Raw genomic sequence first — 18,579 nt, 5'->3', positions numbered from 1 at the left:
TTTGAACAACGCCTGGCGAACAGACGTAAGTAGTTCAATATTTGGATTTGGAAATAAATAACTTCCGCTTTTTTCAAGGTCACAAATTTCTCCCCAACCACATCCGTCTAACGTTTCTTAACTTCCCGCAAAAGGTTAAGCACCCGAACTGGGGCTCGAACCCAGGACCGTTAGGTTAAGAGCCTAACGCTCTACCGACTGAGCTAAACGGGCGACCCTCAGCGGGCAAAATCGTAACGTCATAACATTCAATAAAACCGACAACGAAATTTAAAAATTTTAGTTTTCTTCAAACAGGCTTCCTTCTTAAACTGTGGCTTCAACAGAGGCTCTTTAGGTTAAAACCCTCAAGCTTTACCGACTAAGCTATCCTGGCTCTTTCAGCGCTCATCTTCTTGCTTCAACAGAGGCTCTTTAGGTTAAAACCCTCAAGCTTTACCGACTAAGCTATCCTGGCTCTTTCAGCGCTCATCTTCTTGAAAATTGCGGATAATTTATTTTTATTCATTTTCTTCTGTTAATATATTAAAAGCCCTTTTTATTCATATGTTAAAAAAGGAACGTCATTATGATTGAAAGTTTCCACTGGCGCTGACTATGAATTGAGGCGTCCATTAGTTATCCAGCGTCTTGGAAGCATAAATTAGTGGATTTTATGAGGGTGGAGACTCTGACGATCATCGGGCTGTGGAGATATAACTACCGCGTGAATTTTGCCGTCAGTATGGGGCACTTGGAGAGCCCAAACTGAACAAGGTTTTATAACGACATAAGAACTGGCTAAGGTCTTAATGCAGCAAACAAAATTTCCCGTAGGAAACCTTCATTGGTTGGTCTTTAAGTGCAGTTTTGATTATCAGACCACCCAAGAAAGTCAGGTTCGAATCCTTTTTTTGGAAACATGAAAAACAGTTTCTATGCAATAGAAAAAATTAAAAGATTTTTTTACAACATTTTTTATTTAAATTCCATTATGGGCAACGAGTTACAACGAAAAGGACTCTGACTATATGTCATTTTGAACAACGCCTGGCGAACAGACGTAAGTAGTTCAATATTTGGATTTGGAAATAAATAACTTCCGCTTTTTTCCAGTTCACGAATTTCTCCCCAACCACATCCGTCGAACGTTACTTAACTTCCCGTAAAAGGTTAAGCTACCGAACTGGGGCTCGAACCCAGGACCGTTAGGTTAAGAGCCTAACGCTCTACCGACTGAACTACACGGGCGACCCTCAGCGGGCAAAATCGTAACGTCATAACATTCAATAAAACCGACAACGAAATTGAAAAATTTTAGTTTTCTTCAAACAGGCTTCCCTCTTAAACTGTGGCTTCAACAGAGGCTCTTTAGGTTAAAACCCTCAAGCTTTACCGACTAAGCTATCCTGGCTCTTTCAGCGCTCATCTTCTTGCTTCAACAGAGGCTCTTTAGGTTAAAACCTTCAAGCTTTACCGACTAAGCTATCCTGGCTCTTCCAGCGCTCATCTTCTTGAAAATTGTGGATGATTTCTTTTTATTCATTTTCTTCTGTTAATATATTAAAAGCCCTTTTAATTCATATGTTAAAAAAGGAACGTCATTATGATTGAAAGTTTCCACCTTGGCAACTGGCGCTGACTAGGAATTGAGGCGTCCATTAGTTATCCAGCGTCTTGGAAGCATAAATTAGTGGATTTTATGAGGGTGGAGACTCTGACGATCATCGGGCTGTGGAGATATAACTACCGCGTGAATTTTGCCGTCAGTATGGGGCACTTGGAGAGCCCAAACTGAACAAGGTTTTATAACGACATAAGAACTGGCTAAGGTCTTAATGCAGCAAACAAAATTTCCCGTAGGAAACCTTCATTGGTTGGTCTTTAAGTGCAGTTTTGATTATCAGACCACCCAAGAAAGTCAGGTTCGAATCCTTTTTTTGGAAACATGAAAAACAGTTTCTATGCAATAGAAAAAATTAAAAGATTTTTTTACAACATTTTTTATTTAAATTCCATTATGGGCAACGAGTTACAACGAAAAGGACTCTGACTATATGTCATTTTGAACAACGCCTGGCGAACAGACGTAAGTAGTTCAATATTTGGATTTGGAAATAAATAACTTCCGCTTTTTTCCAGTTCACGAATTTCTCCCCAACCACATCCGTCGAACGTTACTTAACTTCCCGTAAAAGGTTAAGCTACCGAACTGGGGCTCGAACCCAGGACCGTTAGGTTAAGAGCCTAACGCTCTACCGACTGAACTACACGGGCGACCCTCAGCGGGCAAAATCGTAACGTCATAACATTCAATAAAACCGACAACGAAATTGAAAAATTTTAGTTTTCTTCAAACAGGCTTCCCTCTTAAACTGTATCTTTAACAGAGGCTCTTTAGGTTAAAACCCTCAAGCTTTACCGACTAAGCTATCCTGGCTCTTTCAGCGCTCATCTTCTTGCTTCAACAGAGGCTCTTTAGGTTAAAACCCTCAAGCTTTACCGACTAAGCTATCCTGGCTCTTCCAGCGCTCATCTTCTTGAAAATTGTGGATGATTTCTTTTTATTCATTTTCTTCTGTTAATATATTAAAAGCCCTTTTAATTCATATGTTAAAAAAGGAACGTCATTATGATTGAAAGTTTCCACCTTGGCAACTGGCGCTGACTAGGAATTGAGGCGTCCATTAGTTATCCAGCGTCTTGGAAGCATAAATTAGAGGATTTTATGAGGGTGGAGACTCTGACGATCATCGGGCTGTGGAGATATAACTACCGCGTGAATTTTGCCGTCAGTATGGGGCACTTGGAGAGCCCAAACTGAACAAGGTTTTATAACGACATAAGAACTGGCTAAGGTCTTAATGCAGCAAACAAAATTTCCCGTAGGAAACCTTCATTGGTTGGTCTTTAAGTGCAGTTTTGATTATCAGACCACCCAAGAAAGTCAGGTTCGATTCCTTTTTTTGGAAACATGAAAAACAGTTTCTATGCAATAGAAAAAAATTAAAAGATTTTTTTACAACATTTTTTATTTAAATTCCATTATGGGCAACGAATTACAACGAAAAGGACTCTGACTATATGTCATTTTGAACAACGCCTGGCGAACAGACGTAAGTAGTTCAATATTTGGATTTGGAAATAAATAACTTCCGCTTTTTTCCAGGTCACGAATTTCTCCCCAACCACATCAGTCGAACGTTACTTAACTTCCCGTAAAAGGTTAAGCACCCGAACTGGGGCTCGAACCCAGGACCGTTAGGTTAAGAGCCTAACGCTCTACCACTGAGCTACACGGGCGACCCTCAGCGGGCAAAATCGTAACGTCATAACATTCAATAAAACCGACAACGAAATTGAAAAATTTTAGTTTTCTTCAAACAGGCTTTCCTCTTAAACTGTGGCTTCAACAGAGGCTCTTTAGGTTAAAACCCTCAAGCTTTACCGACTAAGCTATCCTGGCTCTTTCAGCGCTCATCTTCTTGCTTCAACAGAGGCTCTTTAGGTTAAAACCCTCAAGCTTTACCGACTAAGCTATCCTGGCTCTTCCAGCGCTCATCTTCTTGAAAATTGTGGATGATTTCGTTTTATTCATTTTCTTCTGTTAATATATCAAAAGCCCTTTTAATTCATATGTTAAAAAAGGAACGTCATTATGATTGAAAATTTCCACCTTGGCAACTGGCGCTGACTAGGAATTGAGGCGTCCATTAGTTATCCAGCGTTTTGGAAGCATAAATTAGAGGATTTTATGAGGGTGGAGACTCTGACGATCATCGGGCTGTGGAGATATAACTACCGCGTGAATTTTGCCGTCAGTATGGGGCACTTGGAGAGCCCAAACTGAACAAGGTTTTATAACGACATAAGAACTGGCTAAGGTCTTAATGCAGCAAACAAAATTTCCCGTAGGAAACCTTCATTGGTTGGTCTTTAAGTGCAGTTTTGATTATCAGACCACCCAAGAAAGTCAGGTTCGAATCCTTTTTTTGGAAACATGAAAAACAGTTTCTATGCAATAGAAAAAATTAAAAGATTTTTTTACAACATTTTTTATTTAAATTCCATTATGGGCAACGAGTTACAACGAAAAGGACTCTGACTATATGTCATTTTGAACAACGCCTGGCGAACAGACGTAAGTAGTTCAATATTTGGATTTGGAAATAAATAACTTCCGCTTTTTTCCAGTTCACGAATTTCTCCCCAACCACATCCGTCGAACGTTACTTAACTTCCCGTAAAAGGTTAAGCACCCGAACTGGGGCTCGAACCCAGGACCGATAGGTTAAGAGCCTAACGCTCTACCGACTGAGCTACACGGGCGACCCTCAGCGGGCAAAATCGTAACGTCATAACATTCAATAAAACCGACAACGAAATTGAAAAATTTTAGTTTTCTTCAAACAGGCTTCCCTCTTAAACTGTGGCTTCAACAGAGGCTCTTTAGGTTAAAACCCTCAAGCTTTACCGACTAAGCTATCCTGGCTCTTTCAGCGCTCATCTTCTTGCTTCAACAGAGGCTCTTTAGGTTAAAACCCTCAAGCTTTACCGACTAAGCTATCCTGGCTCTTCCAGCGCTCATCTTCTTGAAAATTGTGGATGATTTCTTTTTATTCATTTTCTTCTGTTAATATATTAAAAGCCCTTTTAATTCATATGTTAAAAAAGGAACGTCATTATGATTGAAAGTTTCCACCTTGGCAACTGGCGCTGACTAGGAATTGAGGCGTCCATTAGTTATCCAGCGTCTTGGAAGCATAAATTAGAGGATTTTATGAGGGTGGAGACTCTGACGATCATCGGGCTGTGGAGATATAACTACCGCGTGAATTTTGCCGTCAGTATGGGGCACTTGGAGAGCCCAAACTGAACAAGGTTTTATAACGACATAAGAACTGGCTAAGGTCTTAATGCAGCAAACAAAATTTCCCGTAGGAAACCTTCATTGGTTGGTCTTTAAGTGCAGTTTTGATTATCAGACCACCCAAGAAAGTCAGGTTCGATTCCTTTTTTTGGAAACATGAAAAACAGTTTCTATGCAATAGAAAAAATTAAAAGATTTTTTTACAACATTTTTTATTTAAATTCCATTATGGGCAACGAGTTACAACGAAAAGGACTCTGACTATATGTCATTTTGAACAACGCCTGGCGAACAGACGTAAGTAGTTCAATATTTGGATTTGGAAATAAATAACTTCTGCTTTTTTCCAGGTCACGAATTTCTCCCCAACCACATCCGTCGAACGTTACTTAACTTCCCGTAAAAGGTTAAGCACCCGAACTGGGGCTCGAACCCAGGACCGTTAGGTTAAGAGCCTAACGCTCTACCGACTGAGCTACACGGGCGACCCTCAGCGGGCAAAATCGTAACGTCATAACATTCAATAAAACCGACAACGAAATTGAAAAATTTTAGTTTTCTTCAAACAGGCTTTCCTCTTAAACTGTGGCTTCAACAGAGGCTCTTTAGGTTAAAACCCTCAAGCTTTACCGACTAAGCTATCCTGGCTCTTTCAGCGCTCATCTTCTTGCTTCAACAGAGGCTCTTTAGGTTAAAACCCTCAAGCTTTACCGACTAAGCTATCCTGGCTCTTCCAGCGCTCATCTTCTTGAAAATTGTGGATGATTTCGTTTTATTCATTTTCTTCTGTTAATATATCAAAAGCCCTTTTAATTCATATGTTAAAAAAGGAACGTCATTATGATTGAAAATTTCCACCTTGGCAACTGGCGCTGACTAGGAATTGAGGCGTCCATTAGTTATCCAGCGTTTTGGAAGCATAAATTAGAGGATTTTATGAGGGTGGAGACTCTGACGATCATCGGGCTGTGGAGATATAACTACCGCGTGAATTTTGCCGTCAGTATGGGGCACTTGGAGAGCCCAAACTGAACAAGGTTTTATAACGACATAAGAACTGGCTAAGGTCTTAATGCAGCAAACAAAATTTCCCGTAGGAAACCTTCATTGGTTGGTCTTTAAGTGCAGTTTTGATTATCAGACCACCCAAGAAAGTCAGGTTCGAATCCTTTTTTTGGAAACATGAAAAACAGTTTCTATGCAATAGAAAAAATTAAAAGATTTTTTTAACAACATTTTTTATTTAAATTCCATTATGGGCAACGAGTTACAACGAAAAGGACTCTGACTATATGTCATTTTGAACAACGCCTGGCGAACAGACGTAAGTAGTTCAATATTTGGATTTGGAAATAAATAACTTCCGCTTTTTTCCAGTTCACGAATTTCTCCCCAACCACATCCGTCGAACGTTACTTAACTTCCCGTAAAAGGTTAAGCACCCGAACTGGGGCTCGAACCCAGGACCGTTAGGTTAAGAGCCTAACGCTCTACCGACTGAGCTACACGGGCGACCCTCAGCGGGCAAAATCGTAACGTCATAACATTCCATAAAACCGACAACGAAATTGAAAAATTTTAGTTTTCTTCAATCAGGCTTCCCTCTTAAACTGTGGCTTCAACAGAGGCTCTTTAGGTTAAAACCCTCAAGCTTTACCGACTAAGCTATCCTGGCTCTTTCAGCGCTCATCTTCTTGCTTCAACAGAGGCTCTTTAGGTTAAACCCCTCAAGCTTTACCGACTAAGCTATCCTGGCTCTTCCAGCGCTCATCTTCTTGAAAATTGTGGATGATTTCTTTTTATTCATTTTCTTCTGTTAATATATTAAAAGCCCTTTTAATTCATATGTTAAAAAAGGAACGTCATTATGATTGAAAGTTTCCACCTTGGCAACTGGCGCTGACTAGGAATTGAGGCGTCCATTAGTTATCCAGCGTCTTGGAAGCATAAATTAGAGGATTTTATGAGGGTGGAGACTCTGACGATCATCGGGCTGTGGAGATATAACTACCGCGTGAATTTTGCCGTCAGTATGGGGCACTTGGAGAGCCCAAACTGAACAAGGTTTTATAACGACATAAGAACTGGCTAAGGTCTTAATGCAGCAAACAAAATTTCCCGTAGGAAACCTTCATTGGTTGGTCTTTAAGTGCAGTTTTGATTATCAGACCACCCAAGAAAGTCAGGTTCGATTCCTTTTTTTGGAAACATGAAAAACAGTTTCTATGCAATAGAAAAAATTAAAAGATTTTTTTACAACATTTTTTATTTAAATTCCATTATGGGCAACGAGTTACAACGAAAAGGACTCTGACTATATGTCATTTTGAACAACGCCTGGCGAACAGACGTAAGTAGTTCAATATTTGGATTTGGAAATAAATAACTTCCGCTTTTTTCCAGTTCACGAATTTCTCCCCAACCACATCCGTTGAACGTTACTTAACTTCCCGTAAAAGGTTAAGCACCCGAACTGGGGCTCGAACCCAGGACCGTTAGGTTAAGAGCCTAACGCTCTACCGACTGAGCTACACGGGCGACCCTCAGCGGGCAAAATCGTAACGTCATAACATTCAATAAAACCGACAACGAAATTGAAAAATTTTAGTTTTCTTCAAACAGGCTTCCCTCTTAAACTGTGGCTTCAACAGAGGCTCTTTAGGTTAAAACCCTCAAGCTTTACCGACTAAGCTATCCTGGCTCTTTCAGCGCTCATCTTCTTGCTTCAACAGAGGCTCTTTAGGTTAAAACCTTCAAGCTTTACCGACTAAGCTATCCTGGCTCTTCCAGCGCTCATCTTCTTGAAAATTGTGGATGATTTCTTTTTATTCATTTTCTTCTGTTAATATATTAAAAGCCCTTTTAATTCATATGTTAAAAAAGGAACGTCATTATGATTGAAAGTTTCCACCTTGGCAACTGGCGCTGACTAGGAATTGAGGCGTCCATTAGTTATCCAGCGTCTTGGAAGCATAAATTAGTGGATTTTATGAGGGTGGAGACTCTGACGATCATCGGGCTGTGGAGATATAACTACCGCGTGAATTTTGCCGTCAGTATGGGGCACTTGGAGAGCCCAAACTGAACAAGGTTTTATAACGACATAAGAACTGGCTAAGGTCTTAATGCAGCAAACAAAATTTCCCGTAGGAAACCTTCATTGGTTGGTCTTTAAGTGCAGTTTTGATTATCAGACCACCCAAGAAAGTCAGGTTCGAATCCTTTTTTTGGAAACATGAAAAACAGTTTCTATGCAATAGAAAAAATTAAAAGATTTTTTTACAACATTTTTTATTTAAATTCCATTATGGGCAACGAGTTACAACGAAAAGGACTCTGACTATATGTCATTTTGAACAACGCCTGGCGAACAGACGTAAGTAGTTCAATATTTGGATTTGGAAATAAATAACTTCCGCTTTTTTTCAGTTCACGAATTTCTCCCCAACCACATCCGTCGAACGTTACTTAACTTCCCGTAAAAGGTTAAGCACCCGAACTGGGGCTCGAACCCAGGACCGTTAGGTTAAGAGCCTAATGCTCTACCGACTGAGCTACACGGGCGACCCTCAGCGGGCAAAATCGTAACGTCATAACATTCAATAAAACCGACAACGAAATTGAAAAATTTTAGTTTTCTTCAAACAGGCTTCCCTCTTAAACTGTGGCTTCAACAGAGGCTCTTTAGGTTAAAACCCTCAAGCTTTACCGACTAAGCTATCCTGGCTCTTTCAGCGCTCATCTTCTTGCTTCAACAGAGGCTCTTTAGGTTAAAACCCTCAAGCTTTACCGACTAAGCTATCCTGGCTCTTCCAGCGCTCATCTTCTTGAAAATTGTGGATGATTTCTTTTTATTCATTTTCTTCTGTTAATATATTAAAAGCCCTTTTAATTCATATGTTAAAAAAGGAACGTCATTATGATTGAAAGTTTCCACCTTGGCAACTGGCGCTGACTAGGAATTGAGGCGTCCATTAGTTATCCAGCGTCTTGGAAGCATAAATTAGAGGATTTTATGAGGGTAGAGACTCTGACGATCATCGGGCTGTGGAGATATAACTACCGCGTGAATTTTGCCGTCAGTATGGGGCACTTGGAGAGCCCAAACTGAACAAGGTTTTATAACGACATAAGAACTGGCTAAGGTCTTAATGCAGCAAACAAAATTTCCCGTAGGAAACCTTCATTGGTTGGTCTTTAAGTGCAGTTTTGATTATCAGACCACCCAAGAAAGTCAGGTTCGATTCCTTTTTTTGGAAACATGAAAAACAGTTTCTATGCAATAGAAAAAATTAAAAGATTTTTTTACAACATTTTTTATTTAAATTCCATTATGGGCAACGAGTTACAACGAAAAGGACTCTGACTATATGTCATTTTGAACAACGCCTGGCGAACAGACGTAAGTAGTTCAATATTTGGATTTGGAAATAAATAACTTCTGCTTTTTTCCAGGTCACGAATTTCTCCCCAACCACATCCGTCGAACGTTACATAACTTCCCGTAAAAGGTTAAGCACCCGAACTGGGGCTCGAACCCAGGACCGTTAGGTTAAGAGCCTAACGCTCTACCGACTGAGCTACACGGGCGACCCTCAGCGGGCAAAATCGTAACGTCATAACATTCAATAAAACCGACAACGAAATTGAAAAATTTTAGTTTTCTTCAAACAGGCTTTCCTCTTAAACTGTGGCTTCAACAGAGGCTCTTTAGGTTAAAACCCTCAAGCTTTACCGACTAAGCTATCCTGGCTCTTTCAGCGCTCATCTTCTTGCTTCAACAGAGGCTCTTTAGGTTAAAACCCTCAAGCTTTACCGACTAAGCTATCCTGGCTCTTCCAGCGCTCATCTTCTTGAAAATTGTGGATGATTTCGTTTTATTCATTTTCTTCTGTTAATATATCAAAAGCCCTTTTAATTCATATGTTAAAAAAGGAACGTCATTATGATTGAAAATTTCCACCTTGGCAACTGGCGCTGACTAGGAATTGAGGCGTCCATTAGTTATCCAGCGTTTTGGAAGCATAAATTAGAGGATTTTATGAGGGTGGAGACTCTGACGATCATCGGGCTGTGGAGATATAACTACCGCGTGAATTTTGCCGTCAGTATGGGGCACTTGGAGAGCCCAAACTGAACAAGGTTTTATAACGACATAAGAACTGGCTAAGGTCTTAATGCAGCAAACAAAATTTCCCGTAGGAAACCTTCATTGGTTGGTCTTTAAGTGCAGTTTTGATTATCAGACCACCCAAGAAAGTCAGGTTCGAATCCTTTTTTTGGAAACATGAAAAACAGTTTCTATGCAATAGAAAAAATTAAAAGATTTTTTTAACAACATTTTTTATTTAAATTCCATTATGGGCAACGAGTTACAACGAAAAGGACTCTGACTATATGTCATTTTGAACAACGCCTGGCGAACAGACGTAAGTAGTTCAATATTTGGATTTGGAAATAAATAACTTCTGCTTTTTTCCAGGTCACGAATTTCTCCCCAACCACATCCGTCGAACGTTACTTAACTTCCCGTAAAAGGTTAAGCACCCGAACTGGGGCTCGAACCCAGGACCGTTAGGTTAAGAGCCTAACGCTCTACCGACTGAGCTACACGGGCGACCCTCAGCGGGCAAAATCGTAACGTCATAACATTCAATAAAACCGACAACGAAATTGAAAAAGTTTAGTTTTCTTCAAACAGGCTTTCCTCTTAAACTGTGGCTTCAACAGAGGCTCTTTAGGTTAAAACCCTCAAGCTTTACCGACTAAGCTATCCTGGCTCTTTCAGCGCTCATCTTCTTGCTTCAACAGAGGCTCTTTAGGTTAAAACCCTCAAGCTTTACCGACTAAGCTATCCTGGCTCTTCCAGCGCTCATCTTCTTGAAAATTGTGGATGATTTCGTTTTATTCATTTTCTTCTGTTAATATATCAAAAGCCCTTTTAATTCATATGTTAAAAAAGGAACGTCATTATGATTGAAAATTTCCACCTTGGCAACTGGCGCTGACTAGGAATTGAGGCGTCCATTAGTTATCCAGCGTTTTGGAAGCATAAATTAGAGGATTTTATGAGGGTGGAGACTCTGACGATCATCGGGCTGTGGAGATATAACTACCGCGTGAATTTTGCCGTCAGTATGGGGCACTTGGAGAGCCCAAACTGAACAAGGTTTTATAACGACATAAGAACTGGCTAAGGTCTTAATGCAGCAAACAAAATTTCCCGTAGGAAACCTTCATTGGTTGGTCTTTAAGTGCAGTTTTGATTATCAGACCACCCAAGAAAGTCAGGTTCGAATCCTTTTTTTGGAAACATGAAAAACAGTTTCTATGCAATAGAAAAAATTAAAAGATTTTTTTAACAACATTTTTTATTTAAATTCCATTATGGGCAACGAGTTACAACGAAAAGGACTCTGACTATATGTCATTTTGAACAACGCCTGGCGAACAGACGTAAGTAGTTCAATATTTGGATTTGGAAATAAATAACTTCCGCTTTTTTCCAGTTCACGAATTTCTCCCCAACCACATCCGTCGAACGTTACTTAACTTCCCGTAAAAGGTTAAGCACCCGAACTGGGGCTCGAACCCAGGACCGTTAGGTTAAGAGCCTAACGCTCTACCGACTGAGCTACACGGGCGACCCTCAGCGGGCAAAATCGTAACGTCATAACATTCCATAAAACCGACAACGAAATTGAAAAATTTTAGTTTTCTTCAAACAGGCTTCCCTCTTAAACTGTGGCTTCAACAGAGGCTCTTTAGGTTAAAACCCTCAAGCTTTACCGACTAAGCTATCCTGGCTCTTTCAGCGCTCATCTTCTTGCTTCAACAGAGGCTCTTTAGGTTAAACCCCTCAAGCTTTACCGACTAAGCTATCCTGGCTCTTCCAGCGCTCATCTTCTTGAAAATTGTGGATGATTTCTTTTTATTCATTTTCTTCTGTTAATATATTAAAAGCCCTTTTAATTCATATGTTAAAAAAGGAACGTCATTATGATTGAAAGTTTCCACCTTGGCAACTGGCGCTGACTAGGAATTGAGGCGTCCATTAGTTATCCAGCGTCTTGGAAGCATAAATTAGAGGATTTTATGAGGGTGGAGACTCTGACGATCATCGGGCTGTGGAGATATAACTACCGCGTGAATTTTGCCGTCAGTATGGGGCACTTGGAGAGCCCAAACTGAACAAGGTTTTATAACGACATAAGAACTGGCTAAGGTCTTAATGCAGCAAACAAAATTTCCCGTAGGAAACCTTCATTGGTTGGTCTTTAAGTGCAGTTTTGATTATCAGACCACCCAAGAAAGTCAGGTTCGATTCCTTTTTTTGGAAACATGAAAAACAGTTTCTATGCAATAGAAAAAATTAAAAGATTTTTTTACAACATTTTTTATTTAAATTCCATTATGGGCAACGAGTTACAACGAAAAGGACTCTGACTATATGTCATTTTGAACAACGCCTGGCGAACAGACGTAAGTAGTTCAATATTTGGATTTGGAAATAAATAACTTCCGCTTTTTTCCAGTTCACGAATTTCTCCCCAACCACATCCGTTGAACGTTACTTAACTTCCCGTAAAAGGTTAAGCACCCGAACTGGGGCTCGAACCCAGGACCGTTAGGTTAAGAGCCTAACGCTCTACCGACTGAGCTACACGGGCGACCCTCAGCGGGCAAAATCGTAACGTCATAACATTCAATAAAACCGACAACGAAATTGAAAAATTTTAGTTTTCTTCAAACAGGCTTCCCTCTTAAACTGTGGCTTCAACAGAGGCTCTTTAGGTTAAAACCCTCAAGCTTTACCGACTAAGCTATCCTGGCTCTTTCAGCGCTCATCTTCTTGCTTCAACAGAGGCTCTTTAGGTTAAAACCTTCAAGCTTTACCGACTAAGCTATCCTGGCTCTTCCAGCGCTCATCTTCTTGAAAATTGTGGATGATTTCTTTTTATTCATTTTCTTCTGTTAATATATTAAAAGCCCTTTTAATTCATATGTTAAAAAAGGAACGTCATTATGATTGAAAGTTTCCACCTTGGCAACTGGCGCTGACTAGGAATTGAGGCGTCCATTAGTTATCCAGCGTCTTGGAAGCATAAATTAGTGGATTTTATGAGGGTGGAGACTCTGACGATCATCGGGCTGTGGAGATATAACTACCGCGTGAATTTTGCCGTCAGTATGGGGCACTTGGAGAGCCCAAACTGAACAAGGTTTTATAACGACATAAGAACTGGCTAAGGTCTTAATGCAGCAAACAAAATTTCCCGTAGGAAACCTTCATTGGTTGGTCTTTAAGTGCAGTTTTGATTATCAGACCACCCAAGAAAGTCAGGTTCGAATCCTTTTTTTGGAAACATGAAAAACAGTTTCTATGCAATAGTAAAAATTAAAAGATTTTTTTACAACATTTTTTATTTAAATTCCATTATGGGCAACGAGTTACAACGAAAAGGACTCTGACTATATGTCATTTTGAACAACGCCTGGCGAACAGACGTAAGTAGTTCAATATTTGGATTTGGAAATAAATAACTTCCGCTTTTTTCCAGGTCACGAATTTCTCCCCAACCACTTCCGTCGAACGTTACTTAACTTCCCGTAAAAGGTTAAGCACCCGAACTGGGGCTCGAACCCAGGACCGTTAGGTTAAGAGCCTAACGCTCTACCGACTGAGCTACACGGGCGACCCTCAGCGGGCAAAATCGTAACGTCATAACATTCAATAAAACCGACAACGAAATTGAAAAATTTTAGTTTTCTTCAAACAGGCTTCCCTCTTAAACTGTGGCTTCAACAGAGGCTCTTTAGGTTAAAACCATCAAGCTTTACCGACTAAGCTATCCTGGCTCTTTCAGCGCTCATCTTCTTGCTTCAACAGAGGCTCTTTAGGTTAAAACCCTCAAGCTTTACCGACTAAGCTATCCTGGCTCTTCCAGCGCTCATCTTCTTGAAAATTGTGGATGATTTCTTTTTATTCATTTTCTTCTGTTAATATATTAAAAGCCCTTTTAATTCATATGTTAAAAAAGGAACGTCATTATGATTGAAAGTTTCCACCTTGGCAACTGGCGCTGACTAGGAATTGAGGCGTCCATTAGTTATCCAGCGTCTTGGAAGCATAAATTAGAGGATTTTATGAGGGTGGAGACACTGACGATCATCGGGCTGTGGAGATATAACTACCGCGTGAATTTTGCCGTCAGTATGGGGCACTTGGAGAGCCCAAACTGAACAAGGTTTTATAACGACATAAGAACTGGCTAAGGTCTTAATGCAGCAAACCAAATTTCCCGTAGGAAACCTTCATTGGTTGGTCTTTAAGTGCAGTTTTGATTATCAGACCACCCAAGAAAGTCAGGTTCGATTCCTTTTTTTGGAAACATGAAAAACAGTTTCTATGCAATAGAAAAAATTAAAAGATTTTTTTACAACATTTTTTATTTAAATTCCATTATGGGCAACGAGTTACAACGAAAAGGACTCTGACTATATGTCATTTTGAACAACGCCTGGCGAACAGACGTAAGTAGTTCAATATTTGGATTTGGAAATAAATAACTTCCGCTTTTTTCCAGGTCACGAATTTCTCCCCAACCACTTCCGTCGAACGTTACTTAACTTCCCGTAAAAGGTTAAGCACCCGAACTGGGGCTCGAACCCAGGACCGTTAGGTTAAGAGCCTAACGCTCTACCGACTGAGCTACACGGGCGACCCTCAGCGGGCAAAATCGTAACGTCATAACATTCAATAAAACCGACAACGAAATTGAAAAATTTTAGTTTTCTTCAAACAGGCTTCCCTCTTAAACTGTGGCTTCAACAGAGGCTCTTTAGGTTAAAACCATCAAGCTTTACCGACTAAGCTATCCTGGCTCTTTCAGCGCTCATCTTCTTGCTTCAACAGAGGCTCTTTAGGTTAAAACCCTCAAGCTTTACCGACTAAGCTATCCTGGCTCTTCCAGCGCTCATCTTCTTGAAAATTGTGGATGATTTCTTTTTATTCATTTTCTTCTGTTAATATATTAAAAGCCCTTTTAATTCATATGTTAAAAAAGGAACGTCATTATGATTGAAAGTTTCCACCTTGGCAACTGGCGCTGACTAGGAATTGAGGCGTCCATTAGTTATCCAGCGTCTTGGAAGCATAAATTAGAGGATTTTATGAGGGTGGAGACACTGACGATCATCGGGCTGTGGAGATATAACTACCGCGTGAATTTTGCCGTCAGTATGGGGCACTTGGAGAGCCCAAACTGAACAAGGTTTTATAACGACATAAGAACTGGCTAAGGTCTTAATGCAGCAAACAAAATTTCCCGTAGGAAACCTTCATTGGTTGGTCTTTAAGTGCAGTTTTGATTATCAGACCACCCAAGAAAGTCAGGTTCGATTCCTTTTTTTGGAAACATGAAAAACAGTTTCTATGCAATAGAAAAAATTAAAAGATTTTTTTACAACATTTTTTATTTAAATTCCATTATGGGCAACGAGTTACAACGAAAAGGACTCTGACTATATGTCATTTTGAACAACGCCTGGCGAACAGACGTAAGTAGTTCAATATTTGGATTTGGAAATAAATAACTTCCGCTTTTTTCAAGGTCACAAATTTCTCCCCAACCACATCCGTCTAACGTTTCTTAACTTCCCGCAAAAGGTTAAGCACCCGAACTGGGGCTCGAACCCAGGACCGTTAGGTTAAGAGCCTAACGCTCTACCGACTGAGCTAAACGGGCGACCCTCAGCGGGCAAAATCGTAACGTCATAACATTCAATAAAACCGACAACGAAATTTAAAAATTTTAGTTTTCTTCAAACAGGCTTCCTTCTTAAACTGTGGCTTCAACAGAGGCTCTTTAGGTTAAAACCCTCAAGCTTTACCGACTAAGCTATCCTGGCTCTTTCAGCGCTCATCTTCTTGCTTCAACAGAGGCTCTTTAGGTTAAAACCCTCAAGCTTTACCGACTAAGCTATCCTGGCTCTTTCAGCGCTCATCTTCTTGAAAATTGCGGATAATTTATTTTTATTCATTTTCTTCTGTTAATATATTAAAAGCCCTTTTTATTCATATGTTAAAAAAGGAACGTCATTATGATTGAAAGTTTCCACTGGCGCTGACTATGAATTGAGGCGTCCATTAGTTATCCAGCGTCTTGGAAGCATAAATTAGAGGATTTTATGAGGGTGGAGACTCTAACGATCATCGGGCTGTGGAGATATAACTACCGCGTGAATTTTGCCGTCAGTATGGGGCACTTGGAGAGCCCAAACTGAACAAGGTTTTATAACGACATAAGAACTGGCTAAGGTCTTAATGCAGCAAACAAAATTTCCCGTAGGAAACCTTCATTGGTTGGTCTTTAAGTGCAGTTTTGATTATCAGACCACCCAAGAAAGTCAGGTTCGAATCCTTTTTTTGGAAACATGAAAAACAGTTTCTATGCAATAGAAAAAATTAAAAGATTTTTTTAACAACATTTTTTATTTAAATTCCATTATGGGCAACGAGTTACAACGAAAAGGACTCTGACTATATGTCATTTTGAACAACGCCTGGCGAACAGACGTAAGTAGTTCAATATTTGGATTTGGAAATAAATAACTTCCGCTTTTTTCCAGTTCACGAATTTCTCCCCAACCACATCCGTCGAACGTTACTTAACTTCCCGTAAAAGGTTAAGCACCCGAACTGGGGCTCGAACCCAGGACCGTTAGGTTAAGAGCCTAACGCTCTACCGACTGAGCTACACGGGCGACCCTCAGCGGGCAAAATCGTAACGTCATAACATTCAATAAAACCGACAACGAAATTGAAAAATTTTAGTTTTCTTCAAACAGGCTTCCCTCTTAAACTGTGGCTTCAACAGAGGCTCTTTAGGTTAAAACCCTCAAGCTTTACCGACTAAGCTATCCTGGCTCTTTCAGCGCTCATCTTCTTGCTTCAACAGAGGCTCTTTAGGTTAAACCCCTCAAGCTTTACCGACTAAGCTATCCTGGCTCTTCCAGCGCTCATCTTCTTGAAAATTGTGGATGATTTCTTTTTATTCATTTTCTTCTGTTAATATATTAAAAGCCCTTTTAATTCATATGTTAAAAAAGGAACGTCATTATGATTGAAAGTTTCCACCTTGGCAACTGGCGCTGACTAGGAATTGAGGCGTCCATTAGTTATCCAGCGTCTTGGAAGCATAAATTAGAGGATTTTATGAGGGTGGAGACTCTGACGATCATCGGGCTGTGGAGATATAACTACCGCGTGAATTTTGCCGTCAGTATGGGGCACTTGGAGAGCCCAAACTGAACAAGGTTTTATAACGACATAAGAACTGGCTAAGGTCTTAATGCAGCAAACAAAATTTCCCGTAGGAAACCTTCATTGGTTGGTCTTTAAGTGCAGTTTTGATTATCAGACCACCCAAGAAAGTCAGGTTCGATTCCTTTTTTTGGAAACATGAAAAACAGTTTCTATGCAATAGAAAAAATTAAAAGATTTTTTTACAACATTTTTTATTTAAATTCCATTATGGGCAACGAGTTACAACGAAAAGGACTCTGACTATATGTCATTTTGAACAACGCCTGGCGAACAGACGTAAGTAGTTCAATATTTGGATTTGGAAATAAATAACTTCCGCTTTTTTCCAGTTCACGAATTTCTCCCCAACCACATCCGTTGAACGTTACTTAACTTCCCGTAAAAGGTTAAGCACCCGAACTGGGGCTCGAACCCAGGACCGTTAGGTTAAGAGCCTAACGCTCTACCGACTGAGCTACACGGGCGACCCTCAGCGGGCAAAATCGTAACGTCATAACATTCAATAAAACCGACAACGAAATTGAAAAATTTTAGTTTTCTTCAAACAGGCTTCCCTCTTAAACTGTGGCTTCAACAGAGGCTCTTTAGGTTAAAACCCTCAAGCTTTACCGACTAAGCTATCCTGGCTCTTTCAGCGCTCATCTTCTTGCTTCAACAGAGGCTCTTTAGGTTAAAACCTTCAAGCTTTACCGACTAAGCTATCCTGGCTCTTCCAGCGCTCATCTTCTTGAAAATTGTGGATGATTTCTTTTTATTCATTTTCTTCTGTTAATATATTAAAAGCCCTTTTAATTCATATGTTAAAAAAGGAACGTCATTATGATTGAAAGTTTCCACCTTGGCAACTGGCGCTGACTAGGAATTGAGGCGTCCATTAGTTATCCAGTGTCTTGGAAGCATAAATTAGTGGATTTTATGAGGGTGGAGACTCTGACGATCATCGGGCTGTGGAGATATAACTACCGCGTGAATTTTGCCGTCAGTATGGGGCACTTGGAGAGCCCAAACTGAACAAGGTTTTATAACGACATAAGAACTGGCTAAGGTCTTAATGCAGCAAACAAAATTTCCCGTAGGAAACCTTCATTGGTTGGTCTTTAAGTGCAGTTTTGATTATCAGACCACCCAAGAAAGTCAGGTTCGAATCCTTTTTTTGGAAACATGAAAAACAGTTTCTATGCAATAGAAAAAATTAAAAGATTTTTTTACAACATTTTTTATTTAAATTCCATTATGGGCAACGAGTTACAACGAAAAGGACTCTGACTATATGTCATTTTGAACAACGCCTGGCGAACAGACGTAAGTAGTTCAATATTTGGATTTGGAAATAAATAACTTCCGCTTTTTTCCAGTTCACGAATTTCTCCCCAACCACATCCGTCGAACGTTACTTAACTTC

The 18,579-nt window shown here is 40.1% G+C and overlaps 18 non-coding genes across 18 annotated transcripts; all 18 read right to left on the bottom strand.

Annotated features, from left to right (window-relative positions):
• Nucleotides 1-140: 140 nt before the first annotated feature.
• Nucleotides 141-213, bottom strand: TRNAK-CUU (transfer RNA lysine (anticodon CUU)). The gene has a single exon. It is a non-coding gene; the product is annotated as a tRNA-Lys (tRNA).
• Nucleotides 214-1,155: 942 nt separating this feature from the next.
• TRNAK-CUU (transfer RNA lysine (anticodon CUU)) lies at nt 1,156-1,230 on the bottom strand. Its single transcript has one exon. It is a non-coding gene; the product is annotated as a tRNA-Lys (tRNA).
• A 951-nt stretch (nt 1,231-2,181) lies between these two features.
• On the bottom strand, nt 2,182-2,256 carry TRNAK-CUU (transfer RNA lysine (anticodon CUU)). Its single transcript has one exon. It is a non-coding gene; the product is annotated as a tRNA-Lys (tRNA).
• Nucleotides 2,257-3,210: 954 nt separating this feature from the next.
• TRNAK-CUU (transfer RNA lysine (anticodon CUU)) lies at nt 3,211-3,282 on the bottom strand. Its single transcript has one exon. It is a non-coding gene; the product is annotated as a tRNA-Lys (tRNA).
• Nucleotides 3,283-4,235: 953 nt separating this feature from the next.
• TRNAK-CUU (transfer RNA lysine (anticodon CUU)) lies at nt 4,236-4,308 on the bottom strand. Its single transcript has one exon. It is a non-coding gene; the product is annotated as a tRNA-Lys (tRNA).
• Nucleotides 4,309-5,261: 953 nt separating this feature from the next.
• Nucleotides 5,262-5,334, bottom strand: TRNAK-CUU (transfer RNA lysine (anticodon CUU)). The gene has a single exon. It is a non-coding gene; the product is annotated as a tRNA-Lys (tRNA).
• Nucleotides 5,335-6,288: 954 nt separating this feature from the next.
• On the bottom strand, nt 6,289-6,361 carry TRNAK-CUU (transfer RNA lysine (anticodon CUU)). Its single transcript has one exon. It is a non-coding gene; the product is annotated as a tRNA-Lys (tRNA).
• Nucleotides 6,362-7,314: 953 nt separating this feature from the next.
• Nucleotides 7,315-7,387, bottom strand: TRNAK-CUU (transfer RNA lysine (anticodon CUU)). The gene has a single exon. It is a non-coding gene; the product is annotated as a tRNA-Lys (tRNA).
• Nucleotides 7,388-8,340: 953 nt separating this feature from the next.
• On the bottom strand, nt 8,341-8,413 carry TRNAK-CUU (transfer RNA lysine (anticodon CUU)). Its single transcript has one exon. It is a non-coding gene; the product is annotated as a tRNA-Lys (tRNA).
• Nucleotides 8,414-9,366: 953 nt separating this feature from the next.
• On the bottom strand, nt 9,367-9,439 carry TRNAK-CUU (transfer RNA lysine (anticodon CUU)). Its single transcript has one exon. It is a non-coding gene; the product is annotated as a tRNA-Lys (tRNA).
• A 954-nt stretch (nt 9,440-10,393) lies between these two features.
• On the bottom strand, nt 10,394-10,466 carry TRNAK-CUU (transfer RNA lysine (anticodon CUU)). Its single transcript has one exon. It is a non-coding gene; the product is annotated as a tRNA-Lys (tRNA).
• Nucleotides 10,467-11,420: 954 nt separating this feature from the next.
• On the bottom strand, nt 11,421-11,493 carry TRNAK-CUU (transfer RNA lysine (anticodon CUU)). The gene has a single exon. It is a non-coding gene; the product is annotated as a tRNA-Lys (tRNA).
• A 953-nt stretch (nt 11,494-12,446) lies between these two features.
• TRNAK-CUU (transfer RNA lysine (anticodon CUU)) lies at nt 12,447-12,519 on the bottom strand. Its single transcript has one exon. It is a non-coding gene; the product is annotated as a tRNA-Lys (tRNA).
• Nucleotides 12,520-13,472: 953 nt separating this feature from the next.
• On the bottom strand, nt 13,473-13,545 carry TRNAK-CUU (transfer RNA lysine (anticodon CUU)). Its single transcript has one exon. It is a non-coding gene; the product is annotated as a tRNA-Lys (tRNA).
• A 953-nt stretch (nt 13,546-14,498) lies between these two features.
• Nucleotides 14,499-14,571, bottom strand: TRNAK-CUU (transfer RNA lysine (anticodon CUU)). Its single transcript has one exon. It is a non-coding gene; the product is annotated as a tRNA-Lys (tRNA).
• Nucleotides 14,572-15,524: 953 nt separating this feature from the next.
• On the bottom strand, nt 15,525-15,597 carry TRNAK-CUU (transfer RNA lysine (anticodon CUU)). Its single transcript has one exon. It is a non-coding gene; the product is annotated as a tRNA-Lys (tRNA).
• A 945-nt stretch (nt 15,598-16,542) lies between these two features.
• On the bottom strand, nt 16,543-16,615 carry TRNAK-CUU (transfer RNA lysine (anticodon CUU)). Its single transcript has one exon. It is a non-coding gene; the product is annotated as a tRNA-Lys (tRNA).
• Nucleotides 16,616-17,568: 953 nt separating this feature from the next.
• TRNAK-CUU (transfer RNA lysine (anticodon CUU)) lies at nt 17,569-17,641 on the bottom strand. Its single transcript has one exon. It is a non-coding gene; the product is annotated as a tRNA-Lys (tRNA).
• Between the last annotated feature and the right edge of the window lie 938 nt (nt 17,642-18,579).

The sequence above is a fragment of the Leiobunum rupestre genome, chromosome 1 (assembly GCF_980474605.1).
Source record: "Leiobunum rupestre chromosome 1, qqLeiRupe1.1.hap1, whole genome shotgun sequence".
NCBI classification, from domain to species: domain Eukaryota; kingdom Metazoa; phylum Arthropoda; class Arachnida; order Opiliones; family Sclerosomatidae; genus Leiobunum; species Leiobunum rupestre.
The sequence above is the reverse complement of the archived record's forward strand: the minus strand, read 5'-3'. Positions and strand labels throughout refer to the sequence as shown.